The 18,075-nt window shown below is 37.4% G+C and overlaps 1 long non-coding RNA gene across 1 annotated transcript in view; it reads left to right on the top strand.

The window, feature by feature from the left end:
• The first annotated feature begins 5,459 nt into the window (after nucleotides 1–5,459).
• LOC146433305 (uncharacterized) overlaps nucleotides 5,460–18,075 on the top strand; it is a 59,162-nt gene continuing 46,546 nt past the window's right edge. The window contains exons 1-2 of the long non-coding RNA XR_014854043.1: nucleotides 5,460–5,611; nucleotides 6,409–6,534. This is a non-coding gene — a long non-coding RNA (uncharacterized LOC146433305). The remainder of the gene's footprint in view (nucleotides 5,612–6,408; nucleotides 6,535–18,075) is intronic.

Below are 18,075 nucleotides of genomic sequence, written 5' to 3'. Positions count from 1 at the left end.
AATAATGGATGTGAATAATTTTAATATAATAAAAATAATGATGATGATTGAATTGGCCTATGAATTCCAGAGAAAAAGAATCCATTTACAAGAAGCAAACCATATCAATGAACTAAGGACTGCAGGTCAGTGCTCTTTAGCTTCATACATACAATTTACATCTATCCAAAATGAATTTATGGAATCATTACAAAGATTGGAATCAAACCTCTCCCGACCCATTCAGGCTACTGCTTTCATAATTTGTCATAGAGACTTTTTTAAGTTTTTACTGAAAAAAAAAAATCTCAGTAAAAGGTCTTCAGTGTGATCATGGTTTAAATCTATCTGATTAGGGATAACCTCACTTGAGAAACTGAAATTACACTTGAGTAAGAGCACAGAACGCATCAGTGAGAGTCCCTGGTTGCAGGACTGTATTCCAGGACTGAGCTGGCTTCCTGAGGAAGAGGCTCAGCTCCCACACCACAGCCTCTAAATCTACCACATTGTGCAGAGCACCTAACCCCCTTGGTGTACCTCACCTTGCCTTTTCACTGCTTTCTCTTGGCTTCTAAAAGTTTTTTTTGGTCAGCCAGGCACATCTTTACAGAAGGCATAGTAAATAAAAGATTTATACAGCTATGTGTCATCTTTAAATCCACTCAACTCCCCAGGTAAAAAACAGGATCACAGCAGTGAATATTTTCATAGACAAGCAAAGACATTGTACAAGAAAAACCCAAAAAACCAAAAAACCAAAAAAACCAAACCAGATAGAAGAAAGATGTTACAGTTCAACGCCTCCTATCTAGGCTGGAGAAATGAGGCTGAGGCTTGTATACACGTTCCCATTCTGGAATATTTTCTGCCAGTGTTTGGTCCCAAATTAGAGCTGTCGGTGATCAGCTCTAATTCATTGTTTCACTCTTTGATTTTGAAGCAATCAGGAACTTGTGAAACCAGCTGACTTTGCAGGATTTGAAGGCTAAAATCTGATTAAACAAGGTTGCTGGATATTACCCACCATCAAATCACTGGTTCATCTTTTCAGTATATCTTTAGGAATGTGTGATTGCCCTGAGATATCTGCTGAGAGAGAGATTCTTTTATGTGTAAGAATTAGCTGGCACTGTTATTGCTAGTATCTGGCAAAGTTTCACTTTCTGCTATGATTTGTGCTTCTAAATTAAATCTGGTGTGGTGTTAGCAGCTTGGGATAAACACCAGTTATAAGTTCTGATAAAAAACCCCAAACTATAAATCTAAACCTGTCTGGATTACTTCTAAAGATTTATTCCAAAGTTTATCTGCACCGACAGTGTACCTCAGCCCTACACAACACCTTTTTACATCATCACTCTGCAACTCCAGATAGTCTTCAGATGCTTAAATTTTAACATCTGCTAAATAGGGTTAGCATCACTGTCAATTTGGAATGAGCCTTCAGTGACTGGGTCCAAGTCCGCAGTCATCAACTGTCTAATTTGGTAATGGCAACTTCAGCAGAAGCAGAATCAAGATGGATAATTTCTTCCCTATCAAATTTATGTATGTTGTAATGTAATGAAAACATTCCCCAAGGGGATTTCCTTTGCTCTGCATAGCACACAATACTGGTTGAACATTTTTCTTACCCATTTTTGTATCTTATCTACTGATATTGAAGTGTCCTCAAGAACTACCATGGCTTATACAGGTGCAAGGTGCCTTAAAGCTCTTTTACTGCCTTGTAAATATATATTTAATCTTGATTATTGGAAATACTATACCAATCTTCTCCCGTCCATCAGGAACTTTGCCATAAAAATACATTCCGCCTGGAAAACACTATAAGCTAAACTAAAAATTTTCATTTAAATACTGTGAATCCAGACATATCTGAAAGGTATTCCAATTTCTTGAAGGTGTTTAGGAAGTCAGTATTTAGAGATTAGGCATCTGCTGGAAACTGCAGCTCTCTGGCAGAAGACGTAAATTCCAATAGGGAAAAAAGCCCTAAGCTTTCCTGTAAGATGTGGGTTACTTTTAAATCTGTGGGGGCATCAATTTTCCACTCTCAGGTCAAACTGTAGTCAACACTGATGTCAGCCCACGCAAGCACATATCAATAATGACACTGTGGCTCAGCCAGCAGTGCTCTTACCTCTTGGCTAGAAGGTCACAAGTTTAAGTCTCCCACCAGGACTTGGGCTGATTCTTAATGCTGACATGGCAGCGCAGCACCGGGGAGGTGTTGAACTGTTTGAGGTGCTGTCCTTCATGAGATGAGATGTTAATCCAAAATCCCTTTCTCCTGTCCCTGCTGCCTGTCTAGGCAATATCGCCGTGGCACTTTTGTGAAAAGAGGCTGGCTAAGCCTCCTTCCCAGCCAAAACTCGCCGTCACACGCCAGCCTCGGCTGTCCAAGGCAGAGCACAGGCCATTGTGTTGCTGCACCACCATTACTGTATTTAGTTAAGTACAATGGAAACATTGTTAAGCATTTTAGGATACACAGGATATGAAGGGCCTGATGCAAAAGCCAAAATCTAACGCAGTTTTCTAAATTCTATTGTTTATCATGTCTCTGTACACAGGCACACAAACACATTATATGTATATTTAGAAAGTGGGGCTCTGTTAAAAATTACATTCAGCTTGCACCCATTCCATTTATATTATGTTGACCAATTATATTCCTTCCCTCAAACTGATTTTTTACCATTTTGAAATAAGAACTCTGCATTTAATATCGCACATTTTTTATTAAAGAACCATATTGTTTAGCTTGTCATGATATAGAGTTGCTTTTCCATAAGTACATTAAGCATGGGTACTCAGGGGATATTTTCTTCAAAGCAAGTGGAAATTCTGGGAAGAAACGTGTTATAACAACTGTCTATGGTTAAGAATGAGAAATAGTAGAAAGCTTGGATGTTCCCTGAGGAATAGGGTGCTATATGTAGCATTGTGGAAATGTCATCTGAGGATGGTTATGAACTAAAAGACTGCATGCTCCATTTTATTTTATTTAATTTCATTTTATCTTGTTTTACTTTATTTCCCTTGACACATTGGCTAGAACTAGAGTGTTAAGTGTTCATTTTATTTACAGTACAACACTTGATAAATGTATGTGTATGTGACCTAAACCTTAGGATCTACATATAAAGAATTAATATGGAAAAGATTATTAGGTCGCTACAAGTTTGGGAGCATATAATAATAATGTAAGAATTTTCCTCCCCCCTTAAATTAGAAGCTCTATGATCTTCTGAAATTGAAATACCTATTGTAAAAAAAAAGTAAACCAGGGAATAAAACTTCAAAATAATGGAATCTCCCTTTTTTTCCAACCCCCTTTGCATAATATAAAGTCCTTAAACTCTTTCTGCAGCAGTCCTGCTGGCTTTCTGTTGCTTGATATTCTGACCATTTTTGAACCCTTGAACTCTGACAGAGAGGAGGGACTTGGAGAGGTTGTCATCTGATCTATGTAAGACGGCAAAAGGAATAGCTTTCTCTTTAATAGCACTCTTTTCTGCTTAACAGTTGGTGGGAGATTAAAATGATCTAGGTGGATAAGGCAGGTTAAAGGTCAAGGGACACCACAACTCCCCCTCTTCCCCACATGTCAAAATATAGACAGGTCATTAGAAGTTAAAATTTTGTGCCCCCTTCCAAAATATTTAATTTTATATATTATCATTTATATTATTTATGCGCTAATTTTTATTGTAAATTCCAATTCTTGAGGGGGACTGGACCCCTACTAGGCTACTGTCCAGCCTGTATAGTCGTCAGGTGCTGACATTCTGAGTTTCAGCCATATTAATTGCTGGATAAAGGCTATAATCCCCTCTCTTTGAAGCCCAAGACTGATTTTTAGGCAGTACTTCAAAAGCAGCACACAACTGAAGAGGCATATTTCCTACTAGCACTGAATCAACATGATTTACTCTGTTTGCATTCGTCTACATACGCCATGCATATTTGGCTGCACAACAAAAAGGTGTGAGTTGGCTGTAATATAGTCTAAGGAGAGGTTTTTACTCTCCTGAAGTTGATGCATGACCTCATCTGAGACACACCGTTCCAGATCTTTGCTTTAAGCATCATTAGGAAAGTATAAACTCCTATATCATGCTTTTGTTACCAATGAAAAATCTTGCCTTACATTGCTAGTAAATTTTTTCCCCCTGCAACATCATATTAAAACTATAATTTAGAGTGAGGCCGTTTCTTAAGCCGCGAATAAATAAGGACTGTGTTTTGTGAAAGCAAACCTTTTTCGAAACATGGATTTTAATATCTTAAATACTAGAGCTTCTTAATTAAATGAAGCTGTGCTCCAGCAGCAAATATCCATTATTACGAATAAATAAACATACTGTTTAGCTCGTTTTCGGGAAAAGGAAATGGGTGAAGAGGTCTTTGAATGGTAAACAAATTTGTAGCGACTGCAGAGCTCAGGGCTCAGTGTCGGTGTGTTCCTCTGGTGTGGCTGTGCCTCTTTTTGTGGCAGGATGTGCTTGGCTTCTGGCTGGCTGTCCACGGAGCTGCACTATGGGGACTTTCTCATCCAGGATTTGCCAAGTATACTTAGTGTTATGTTTGAGAAAGATTAACAATATTTCAGATCAAAGGAGAATCCTGCTGCACGGTCTTACAAGATTGTCATTCACTTCCATTATGGCTCATTTGCACAAGATTTTCATGTAATATGTGCCATTGTTTTGATGGCAGTGATTTGACATAAAGACAGGGCCAAAATGCATCTCGGAGCCCCACTCTGCCAGGCTGGGGGGTAGCTGGGGCGCAAAGAACTTGCCAATCATAAAATGCAACTTTGTCTCAGTTATATTAAAGCCTTTATCAGGTGGGAAACTTTTGAATGAGCATTGATTCAAGGAGAAAAACTAACAATGGGCATTTTTATTAGAATGTAGGCACTGTTTTACCAGGTAAAATTTTTGTTAATGGGAAATACAAACCTCATGTAAAGAGCAATTTCGGTCAGCCACATATTCTGATGGCTTTTTTGTTTCTTTGAAATATGGAATTTGTTTTAATATGTTTTGCAAAAGTTGGAGAGCCCCATGTCAGGAGCGACACATGAGAAATTTATTTCTCCTAATATTTATTGTTTAACCTAGTAGCTTCATTTTAAAAATCAGGTTTCCTAGATGGATGCTTTGCAGACACTTTAAAATGCAGATGCATTAGACCGTACTGCAAAACAGAAATCAATAAAACTTATTAGAGAAGAAAAGTAAAGTATATCACATAACTTTCTTCAATTCCTTTCTTTCAAGTAATAACTTTTTAGGTAAGGTCAGATTTTATGGGTAAATAAATGTTGAACTTAATAAACTTGCTGGAGCAGTTTTTTTAGTTTGATTTAAAGTCACAACTTGGAACTGGACAAAGCCTGTTGCTTTGGCTTTAATACACCCTGTTGAGCTTGGGTAGCACAGGAAACTCAGTACAGGAGCTGATCTAGGATGTCTGATGCCTGAATCTATAATTCTCACTGAGGTCGAACTTCCAGTGACTTCAGAAAAGGACTGCAGGATGACCATGCTTTCCTATCCAGCTAAACACCTTAGGTACAATTGTTCAAGTTTAAACCAAAATTTCAGCTGTAACTGTAAGTTTCCTAGCTTTCTGTGGGTTTAAATTGTCATTAAGATTTTTACCTATGGGATTTTTTTTCACTCTTTTTTTTAGGCATGGTAGTTCTTTTTCCATCAGTGGGGGATAAGAGAAAATGTGAATGCATGAGAAGATGTAGTACATTGTATAGGGATTTAGAAAACAATTTACTTCAAAGAACTAATGATGTCTTTAAAGCTGGTAGTTATGCGTGGAGGTATAAGGCTAATAAATGCATATGTGAAACTCAAAAGAAAAGTTATTGTGCAGAAGATTATTTCAAGATGTGAATGGTATATTCCTCTCTCTACTGTTTCTTGTGGGTATAATTAGTTAATAATTTGTTATGGGCAAAATACCTGAAATAATTAGTTATGAACTGCAAAAAATATTTTAGAAGGAAAGATGTTGAAGAATGCCACTGAAATGATGTGTTTCAAATTGTTTTCACACTTTGCATTGCAAGTTACACTTAAACACATCTGGTGTGCTTTTAAAATAAAAATAACTGAAATATCCTTATATGAAAATGTGTGATGGAAGGAACCTTGTGGCTGGGTTAATAAAATCTTGGTAAATGGACTGTAAAGTGGAAACAGTGAAAAACATTTCACTTTGGTGACGATAGCTGGCATCTCCCTTCTAGACTGCCACGAAAAGGATTTATTTCAGGAAACTCATCACATACTGTGGAAGGTAGCATCTATATGTCAGCAATTCCACTGACATTTTATGGAAAGCTTAAAAATATAAACATGAAACTGTTGGATCCCTGTTTTTCTCCCTGCTCAGGAAATGCTTGCAGAATACACGAACAACAGCGCCCTCTGCACCTGAAACCCCTCCGGTTATTAAACCCAGACGTTCCTACGTGCTGGAGGAGCCTTTAATTTCAATTACTGCTATTTTCAGCTGCTGGTAGGTATAGCTGGGCAGCGGGGGAGGGGTGAGAATATTCAGCTATATTTTTACGTACTGTGTAACTTTACAATATTACCTGAAAGCTTCAGCACCCTTAGGTACAAAATTTACAGTGATACATAATTTAAAGTTACGTAGAAAAAAAAAACCCCAAGCACAAAATAGCAGCAGAGATGCTGCACTTTTACATTCCCTACAGCATAATTTAGATCCCCAGCACTGCACTTTTGCATTCCCCACAGCATAATTTAGTTCCCCAGTGTGTCATCAACAGTGAAGTACATCACAGGCTGGAATTTTGTTTTAGTACAGGTTGGCTGTATTGTTTTAATAATTTTTGACTCTTCAAATATTAGATACATAATCAGAATTCTCTGTTTCTTGTAGTGCTTAAAGATTTATTCTGGGGAGTTTCTAGAAACCAGTAATAAAGCCAGAGACTGATATGACAGTATTTCAGGATTTGTTAGACATGATGCATTTAAAATTGGAGAACTAGCTATTTTTGCAAGGCTTAAAATAGAATTCTGTAAGGAAATAATTATTATACAAATGTATTAATTTGAAATAAGTATTTTATGTTCCTACAATAATACATGTAAGAAAACGGTCCTGTGTGAAAAGTCCTTGCATAATATTTCTGGATGATCAAAAAGAACAAAAATTAATTTCTTTGTGCTATTTATATAAGCAATTAGTACAGCTGAGATGCTAATTAAGCCCATAATATACTTTGCTTATTTCTATAAAAGGCATTAGATGAGCTGTCCAAAAAACTCACAGCAGAAACATTATATTTCTCTTAAATGAAAGCAGCAGTTTTTAGATAATTTCCACTACAATTGATTTCTTCAAACCAGAAGCAGTAAAATATTAGAGTTATATACATATATTATATATATCCATGAAGTATAGAAATGTAGCAGGATACTTTGAATTTTTTAAAAATAGATTATCTTTTTCCAGTTTTTCACTGGGGATAATTTAATTCTTTGCTATTTCTCATCCCTTCCTTAGTCAATAATTCCTTATCTTTAATATGAAAGTAGCTCCTAATTGCAAGTTTTGTGTCTGAAATCTGAGTTTTAGAAATATTCAGGGTTATTTCTACACAGATTACAGTTTATGGATTTAAAGAAAAAGAAAGAGTGGATTGTGTGGAAACTATTATAAAGGACTCATTTTATAAAATAAAATAGTAAAGTTAACACCAAAGAGTGGTACTTTTTTGCTTTAATAGAATGGAAATCTACAGCATAATATTAATGTGACAAAATATGTTTTTAAAATTTACTCATTTAAGAAAGGCAAACTGTCTCTGTCACAGCAATTAAGAAGTAGAAAAGTAGAAAGTCTAAAATCATATCACTTCTGCGTATGAACCAAATACTTTCCAAGAAAATTCAAAGACATATCTGAATGCTAATGTAAGCTTAGATTATTGATGTGAAAGGGATTTAACAATCAGAAAACAATAGTTCTTTGTTACATTTCTACTTTTAAGCAATTTAAGGTGCTGCTTGGAAAGATACGAAGTCTCACGAAATTTTCAAAGACAAAGCACTAATGGCTCTTAATATCACTGTGTTCATTTTAAGAGCAAATTAAAAGAGTGAAAGAACGGTGCAAATAATTGTTTCATATGTTCTTTGCTTGTGACTGCTGTAATCATCCAGGCTGATTTACAAATGTAGACTTGAAGGTTTCTCAGCTTCCTGCAGTGTAGAAGACTGTTACTTTGGCACTCACACTCATGCCCTTGTAATCACCACTCAAAACTGTGCCCTGGTACTTCCAATTCCCAGTGTCTTGATTGAACACCTCATTCTGTGCTAACAAGGTGTCCAAGGTATTTGAACAGGGGCTGCAGTCAGAAAATTGTTAATGGTTTCACTCATTAAGAGTTGCTGCACTAGTTTTGGTAATTTGGTAACTGTCTAAATTGCAAGTTGATTTTTTTCCTTCATTTTAAATAATGATGCTAAAATTTGAGACCAGGAACACTAACAGCTAAAAAACCCCAGAAGGGCGCTTAAATCACTGTATTTGTATTAAAGCAAAGGGTTTGCATAGCAGAAAAGGTATGATTTTATTTTTGAGGTTATGTTTTAAAATTATGGAGAAATGCATAAACAAGTATTAAATAGAAATCTAAAGATAGAAAATGGATAAAAATGGAATAGTAAAGTGTAGAACAGCCTGAAGATCTTGAAGAAATTATTTAGGAAGCAAAGCTAGCATTAAAATTACAAAGAAAAACGTAAGAAAGAATTTGCCTTGGGCCTGGATGTACATTTTTTTGGTAATTGGGATAAAATTCTTTAAACTAAAAGGATTTATAGCTGCAGGAAACTGTAGTATATGTACCTGAAACAGGCCTTAGGAGTCTTAAATATTTTTTTTCTGTATTACAAGCTAAGCAGAAAGCAAGCCAAGATCAATGGGCCTGATCCTGCCATCCATACTCAAATAAGAATCCTTTTCACTTTTCTGTCTTACCGAGAGCAGCATTTAGAAAGAAACGTATTCTCTGAAAAAAAACAGTAAAGTGTTATTAAAATTCATTAAACGAATGATGTGAAAGAGATTTTTCTACTTGTATCCTCCCTGTCATCTGGGATCAGTAAGTGAGTTACTTTCTTGAAGTAGGAATATTAAATCAGTGAGTAGGTTCTGTTTTCAGACAAAATTTTACACCTGAAGAAAATTTTCCCCATGGAAATTTATTATTTGAAGTGGAAAGAAAGAACTTTTCTGGAAAAAAAAAGTGGAAAATCACAGTTTGCAGGTTTTTATTCACTAAAAGTTTAAGCCACCCCTTAAAACTTGCAATCTACTTCTTTAAAAACGGGATTAAAATTCAGTGAGTCAGCCTCCACTGCATCTTTCGGCCAGGTTTTGTGGTTTTTCAATTACATATATATATATATATCTCTACAAATAATCTCTCTGTGGCTGTGAAAGATGCACACACAAACGAAGGGAAACGAAAGGAAACGTTAACACTGGCCACACAGAAAGCACTGTCAAAAGCACACTATAAACAAACTGAGGAGAGATTTTTTTTCCCTGTTGTTTTTCTTCCATTTATTTTAAATATTCTTTGTAACTTTAGAAAGCAAACTACTTTCTAGCACAAGTGTGGATAATATCTTTGTGGTAGGTGGTTTGAGCTTGTTCTCTACTGAACAAGTATACACTTTAATAAAAATCATACCGGAAAATGTAAAAATAATATTGTAAATATTTTGCCATGTTTGAAATATGATATGATTTGGCCTTCACAGGAATATTCTAACCAGCAGGCAATACTCATCTGATTTTGTTTGAGCAGAATCTCTCAAACAGTTCCTTTAACCACTGCACTTTCATAAAGTTATGCTGCCCACATCATTTGTCTCTCAGCTGGCTGGGATATCTCTCCAAGGTACACAGCTCTTGCTCACGACAGAAAAAAAGATTGCAAGCAAAAGAGCAAAATGAAAGCGATATTTACGATGCTGCTGCTGTTTGCCTAGAAATGCGCTGTGAGCAAACAAGTAAATGTGAGCTGTTGAACAGAACATACTCTTTGAACATTAGAGAACTGCAGCACACCTCTGTGTTTTACTTTCATTCCTATCTTTATTTAGATTCATGCTTTTAAAAACTTTTTGGCATTTCTATTTATTCAATAATGGAAATGATACTGATGTCTGAAAAGCAAAGGGTCTATTAATATATCAATGTATCAGTTTTCTTCTCTGTGCCAGTTTTACTCTTCTCTGATTGCAGTTGCAGAGGGTGTGGATAAATAAATTTTAGCAGAAAATATTTTTTAATTTTGTTGTGTGATTTGTGTATTTCTGAGTTAGACAGTGGAGGTTTTTTCCTTTTAGTAGTTAGATCATTCCTCTGGATCTGATTGTGAAAATAAAATCCTATCTGTACAAATTGAAAACTTTTCTTTTTGAACTGAAAGTTGAATACAGACCATGACTTTTCCATGGAAAAATTACAGAAATAATGGCCCCTGGCTGTGGAGGCTTTTTTTTTTGTTTTTCATGAATCAGGCACAAAGTTATTTAAATGAATTCTGGTCTCATCACTGTAATAGAATATCATTACTGATCTGTAGAAAAAATATTAGAAATCAGCAGTGTGTGGATGCAATAGCAATAGCTGTTTGACCAATTTCCCCAAACAATTTTTTCTTTATTGAAAAGCAAGACTACTGATGACAATACTCACTCATGATGCACATGCTTCATGCATTTCACACATTATCTTTTTATGTTAATTGCATGGATCAAAAGTACTAACTACTCTATTGCTTCATGATCAATAGAGGCTAATTTATTTACTGTCTTTTGAAAGCAATCATTAAATAAAAAATTGGAAGAAGAAACTCTGTTAATATTTCCATGTAATTAAAAACTATATGACAAAATAAAAATTTTACTACCCAAACTTAGTCTGCAGCTATGCACCACCTAAAGTGTTCTGCTCTTCTGCTTGGATCCACTATGTAATTTGTACTCAGGTATGTTTAGATGGACTTTTTTTTGCAAGAAAACAGATTGAATTTCTCTGTGACTGCTGTCTAACAAAATGCAGGGTTTCAGATACCGCAGCTGCAGCAATTTAAGTGCTAATACTTCTTTAAATGTGAATATTTTGTTAATTTTTCCCTTCCCCCTCCCTGACACTGACACCTCTGTACTGACACTTCTGCACTTCACCAGTTCCTGTTTTAAATGTGTGAAATGTCCCTGAAATGAGAACCCTTCCCCTGAGTTTTCTGGATTGGTCCTTTTGCCAAGGGATGAGAAAGCTTGAGGTGGTGTGAACCAGTGGATCCATCCCAGATTTGGCACTCTCTCCAGTGGCCTGTTTCTGCCTGCTAGTTCCTGTGCATGGGCTTCCTATACAGCTTTCCTGCTCCTTGATTAGGTGGGAGACAGACTTTAGTGGTCCCAGGTGTATCCTGCCCTGAGAAAATGCTCTGATCTAAAGTTGGGGCAGAATCTGCGCCTTTAAGACACTCCTGAATGAAAAAGGCTGGTGCCTTACCTTAACAAGGAACACAGCAGCTGAAAGATAGCCAGTGTGCTATCCTAGCACTGCCAACAGACAGGACATTCTTTCTGACAGCCATCAATTCTACAGAAATTTGTCACTAACCGGAGCAGAAAGAGAGCTGAGGTCTTCTTCAGAGGCTCCACTCATCTGCTCATCCTACAGCTCAGCACCGTGCTCCTCCCATCCAGTTCTGCCACCATGAGAGGGCTGAGAAGTGCTGAGTTTCCCAGGCACAGGCACAGGCACAATGAAGGAGCAGAGACAATGGGTGATGATGAGAAAACTTCTTGACACTAAGAGGAAGCACCTTCAAAAGTTCCCTATGCTTTCTCTGCAGCGCAAGATAAAAAGGGCTGAGAACAGTGAGAAGGAGGGTTTCAGTGTGAGGAGGTGGTTCTAATGTGGCTAAGCCAAATCCTTAATAAGGAAGTACAGTAAGCATTTAGGTTCAGCATTATCCTTCCTGATAGCTTCAGCCCTCCCTTTATTCCAATATCAGATTTCTCCGCACTTCCTGTCTTACTTATCACTTTGTTGGTTCATACACAGCACTCAGTATGTGCTTCGTAAAAATGGATCACACAAGATGACGTGGATTTCAATAGGTGCTGTGACTTTTTCAGCTGTTGATTGATTCTTCTTGACTGTGTTTGAAACCTCCATTTTTCAGCTGGAGTTAATGGTGGCAATGGAACTAATTACTAGGAAAATTCTTATATGAGTCAAAATGCTATTCATATCTATCTGTGTTTTCCATGTTGACTGCTTATTTCTGATAGGTTTTATTTCCTCTTCCATTTAATATCAAAGATGTGGGCATGATATTTCAGCACAGGAGAATCTAGTTCATCAAGAGTATCCATAAAAATCTTTGCAGCAATTTGCTGAGTCATGGCAATTCCTTTGATCCATACCACAGTGACTAACAAGTTCAATATAATAAGTAAATAATGGGTTACCCATCCTGGAAAAACACCAGTTGGATAGAGAGGAAACAGCTCAGCACTGTCATGGTCCATTGCTTTTTTTCCCCCAGGTAGTTCTTAAATTACATACATTTTACACAAGCAACGTCTTTTCCAATCCCTGATGAGTCCATCTTCCAACTTAGGACAAAAAGAGCTCTGGATCTTTTTGAAATTTTTGGGGAATCAGGACCAGTTCAGCTTTACTGGCAGGTTTCATTGTCTGTCAGGGGGATGAGTATGACTATAATGGTTTGCTGTCATCAGGGGAAATGAGGTTCTGCATGATGTGGGCAGTGGTGTCATTCATGAGGTTTCTGGAGTGGCCTAAGGAAGTGGCCAAACCCCTGCTCAGATCAGAGGTGCATCATTGTCTTTCTGAAGAATATCTACCAGGCAGACTTAGTGCTAATGTTCTGGAGAGAGGAGGGAGGGGTCAAGGATGTCTTTGGTATTAATGAATGTGTTGACTCAAAATAGAACTTTTAGTGACTTTCTTGGACACTTGTACAAGCACTCTGGTTCCTCAGGTTTTGTCTCTATGTTCTTACCACCACTCTGTCCTGGTTTTAATCAGAATCTGGTTAGGGTTAAAAACATGCCTCACTTTCCTCTGAGGTAGCAAACCAGAGCCTGAATATTAACTTGAGCTTCCTGTTTGCTCTTGGTTTTCCCAAGCTGCACCCAAACAAGACCAGATCAGTGTTTGTACCATGGTGATCCTGCGTGCATGCCATGAGCCTTTGGACTTGTCCCAGCTTGGGATTGGTTCTGGGCAAAGAAGCAGTTGTTTTGCTGCTGTGGGGGAGAAAAGAAGGGTTGTGATGCTGGGGCACACAGTGCCGATGGTGTGGAGAGCCAGCTCTGGGAAGGGGACAGGGTAGTTTCTGCCTCTGTATTCTCAGCTGCCCTCGCTTCAGCAGGTACAAGACGTCCATTCTTTCCCTTACTGCTCTCTGCTTTTGCTCATTGTTCTCCCTTGGATCAAGCCCTGTTTATCTTGCTAAACTGCCTTGAACTGAGCTCCTTATTGAGTGTGGACTAACAATCTTCAGTAACCCTCAAATCTTACTGCTAGGATGGAGTATAATTTGCTTTGAATACTAGTCTGGTTTGCCACTCCACAGGTAGCAGTGGGGTCAAAGAAGTGTGCAGCACTCCCACCTTTTAACTGGCATGAACACAGTTTGTGGGGAAGCAATGCCATGCCTCCAGTGAAGGCTGTGTCTTCATGGTCTGGATGAGTCCTAAGGGCTTGGAGCTCATTCGTGATGCATGGCATGAAAGCTGCAGGGTTGTCTTTAACCAAACGTCAGTGGCGTCTAATGCTGTGTTACAGTGCTCCATGTGTATAGCACAGAGAGCAGAATCACCACTATTTTTACTTTCACAGTTTAAAAAGTCTCAGTGTTTCAATTTTTCCTATTGATACTCTGTGTATATTTTTGTTTACTAAGTTTTACACCATCATTGCTAATTATATCCTGCTTCGCACCACCTTGTACTCTGCTTCTCCTTAATGAATATACCCTTCAAATTCATTCCACTACTTGCTAGTCCATCTTTGGCCAACATGTACCTAAGGTTTTTTAAAAATAAGTTTTCTCACTATTGTGAAATAGAATAGCAGAAGACTTCCATGAAATTATTCCTTTCTATCTGAAACCAGTGACAGAACTCCCAATTGTAGTTAGCTAAGATCTATTGTTGATTCCCTCTTTGGGTAATATAAGTGACATGTTTTTTCATCAGCAGATTCTTTTTTTTCATGGGGATGGTTTTATATGTTATATCTGAATGAATAAAAGGAAGGACAATAAAATTTAGAAAAAGTGTGAAAATGAGGGTACAGAAAATGTTTGAATTTTTCAGTCTTGATAATAAACCTGGAATATATTTATTGATGCATCCCAGATAAGCAATTTCTGTTGTGATGTGTTCTCTCAGAGAACTGTGCTATGGAAAATTGAGAATAATGGGCCGTGTCATGCCTTCAGTCCATGTGCAGAACTCACACTGATGTCAATAGGAGCTGCCTTCACAAACCAAGGCCTATATGTGACCCATAGAGTCACTAGTAGAACTTTCCCATACATAACTACAAAATTAATGGAGCATTGTAATCCATTTTGAGATCTAATGAAATACACGATTTAAATTGCAATTAAACAGAGAGATGTCAATAGGCATTGATGAGTTTCCACATGAAGGCAGCAACATTTCTGATACAAACCTACAGCTTTTGAGGGGTAATGGCTCATGGATTCTGAAAACACATTTACTTGGATTATTGATCAAGCATCTCAGGAGCCTTAAACATGTGAATTATACCTTTAGTTGTAAGACATAATTTGTCTTGAACATCTTAACATCTAAGACTTGATCCATTCTGGAAAGATCACAGAATTCCAGTGATGGAATTCAACATTTCTTAATTGCCCTACATTTAAAAATTGAAAATCATAACATTAAGTTATGCTTTAGTAGCAGGGGGAGGTTGGAAGGTTGTAGAGTTCAGGTGATTCACAAAGGTGTTGTTTAAAGTTCATATACTTGATGGTGTTTCATCTGTCCATGACTTTTTAAATTATTTAATGTGATAAAATATTCTGGGTTTGTGTTTGTGTGAGAAATGTCATGAAATAATTAGGGTGTGTATTTCACAGCACAGAGACCGAGTTTCATTACAACAGTGTTTAAACTCTATAGCAGAACTTTTGAATGCCACAGTAATATTAATCTTCTGGTGCTCTGAAATACATCATTCCCTGCTTCCTACCCTCGTAAAAATATACACAGAGCTGTGGCTTATCTTTGAAATTACCCATTGACATAAAATATGAGAACTATTATTTTCAACTGTTTTTCAAGGAAGTGTTTCTCAGTATGCTTACTAGGCAGAGCAGTTCTGGTCTTCAGGCAGGAGCTCCTGTGATCCTGCCCAGAAACTGACCTCCCTGCTTGCCCTTGCCCCACAGACTGATGCCTTCTCACACCTGGCTGCAGGGAACTGACTTCCTTATTTCTTCAAGTAATAATTCATCTCCTATCTTGCACACTTCTGCAAAATAGTGAGGATGCCATTATCTCCTGTAGTGTAATTATCTCGAATGAGACAAGTCCTGGCCAGAATGCTGGAGACTCAAGGCTTCAGCAAGTCTACAGTTCTGAAGACCTGCAATTTTCCAGTGAAGGAAGATCAGAGTTTGCTGGACTCCAAGTGAACTAAATGAGGAATCCATTCCCCTAAGACTATCTGCAAACTCTGTCAGAACCCAAAATTTCATTTGGTTTTTTAGAAATATTTTGGGTGCAATTATATGGACTAGACATTACATATTTTCCTTTTATAAATAAAGTAGAACATGCTAGAGAGATATGACTAAGAGTTGAATATGAAATACATTTCTTATTATAGAACCACAACCGTTATTCAAAACAAAACCCAAACCAAACACATGTAGAAAAGCCCAAGAGAACTTAATATTAGCAATGTTACAATAGAATTTTTATAGGAATTTTGAGATTGACCAAATAATTTCATACTGGGGATTTTTTGACATGTACTGGTTGTTTATTTTGTCTTGTTTATTTGTTTTTGTTGGTTGGGTTTTTCCAGTAATACTGTGGCTTCTCTAGCAGTTATCTTGTCAGAAAGCTTATCTATGAGAAGGCTGGGCAGCTATTTTGTGATCTACTAACAAAGCAGTAGGTCTCATTTACTCCATGACAACACCTTCATTTAATATCCCATGCTAGCAGGAAGGCGGATACTTTGCAACTGCATCACTCTGGGTTGAAGTTTATCTCTAGACAACATATAAACACTCCCTGGAAACTATTTAAACCAGGAGTACATCTAAAAGTTGTTTTTTCTTATTGTTTCCTGACTTTCTGGACACTAACCAAGACCAGCAAAATCTTAAATCCTACAAATGATTTCAGCCATCTGTAAGTTATAAAAGAACTCTGTTCAACCTCAAATACCTGAGCTGATTTCTGTTCTATTGCAGGTTGCTCCACTGTTGAGCCTGCTTTGGTCTGAAATAGGCTTTGGGTTTTTTTTCTTCTTCCTTTGTCTGCTTTTTCAGCTTACACCTTCTCTATGAGAATGGTATGAGGTGACAAGAAAAGGTCTCTGAGCTCATCATCCTCTACTTCCCCCACACTGCATTTGGAAGGGTAATATATAAAAGTTCACCGACAGAGCCTGGACACTGCTGTCCCAGTAAGGACTGCAGGGAGAAGGGATCAGGAGCTCAGGTTTACTGCTTACATTTTCTTTTTCTAACCCTTTCCCCTTGCCCCCTGAACAGACAGGTGATTTTTCATCTTACCTTTCTCCTCTGATAAAGATGTAGTCATCTGCATAATAGAGCAAAATTTTGATCTAGTAAACTGTGAAGCTCGACTTTGGAAGATCTACTGATTTCTATTAAATAAAGCAACACTTCTTCCTCACCACAATTAGTGGGCTTTTTTTTTTCCATAGTCAAGCTTGCTAAGAACATTTTTAATTAATGTTTTTCTGGATTGAAACTCTCAGTTCTCAGACTCTTCTTCTTTTTACTCCTGTGAACATAGTGCTATACTGTATGTCAATTTGGTCTTGTTTGTGGGTTCATTTTCCCCTCCATTAGAACAGCATTTCTCTCTTTTTTTTTCTTCTTGTGATATTGTTCAAAGGCTTCTTGTGATGCCTTGAAAAAAGTTATTGATTGTTAGATCATTTCTCTCATTCATTCAGATGTTTTCTGGTCCCCAGATGGAAACATCACAGCTGCTGCTCTGGAATTCACTATCGACTTTTGTCTCTGGATTATCAGAGCCCCCAGCAAAAAGGCCTGAATCCAGGCACCCTCTTTCCCTCTGTTGAGACTTAAAGCTGTTATCCTTCCAGCTCAAAAGAAGTCCCAGTGCCTGTATATGGCCAGATTCTGGAGCAGTAAGGTCCTATGATTACTTTCTTTGAGCTATTTTTCTAGTGCTCGTTATTTTTTAGTTTCTGTATAATTTTTCAGCTCTTTAGTAGGAGCACCAGACCTCGGAGATCAGTCTCATTTCCTGCCTCCCTCTGCTGTTGTTATTTCTGTGCTGGTCATTTGTTATATGTTTGAGGGCCAGAATCAGCCTGACAAATTAGTAATTTTCAAATTCAGCCTTTTCTGACCAGCAGCCATCTGCTCAGGCAAAGAAGAAAGTGGGAAGGATTGCCACGTTTTAAATGCTTTTCACCCAATCCCTCAAGGAAAGCCTCTTTTTTAAATTCAAAGAGTTGTTATGATTCAAAGAAAATGCTTATTCTACAGACTGTTTCCTTTCCATTAAAGTTTATTTATACCGCCCTCCTTGTCTGAGGGTATAATTATGAATGATCTAAGCTTGTACTGAAAATCCTAAATTAAAAAATACATCTGTTGCAAGGATTCTCTCACCAGAAACCTTGAAAATGTCATCCTGTCTGTGCATCCATATATCTGTCTGTCTCTCTGTAGGTTTATGGCTATCCTTT

Source organism: Lichenostomus cassidix, chromosome 9, assembly GCF_008360975.1.
Source record: "Lichenostomus cassidix isolate B80296 chromosome 9, HeHo_3.0, whole genome shotgun sequence".
In the NCBI taxonomy this organism is placed as follows: Eukaryota; Metazoa; Chordata; class Aves; order Passeriformes; family Meliphagidae; genus Lichenostomus; species Lichenostomus cassidix.
This window is presented reverse-complemented; position numbering and strand designations above follow the sequence as displayed.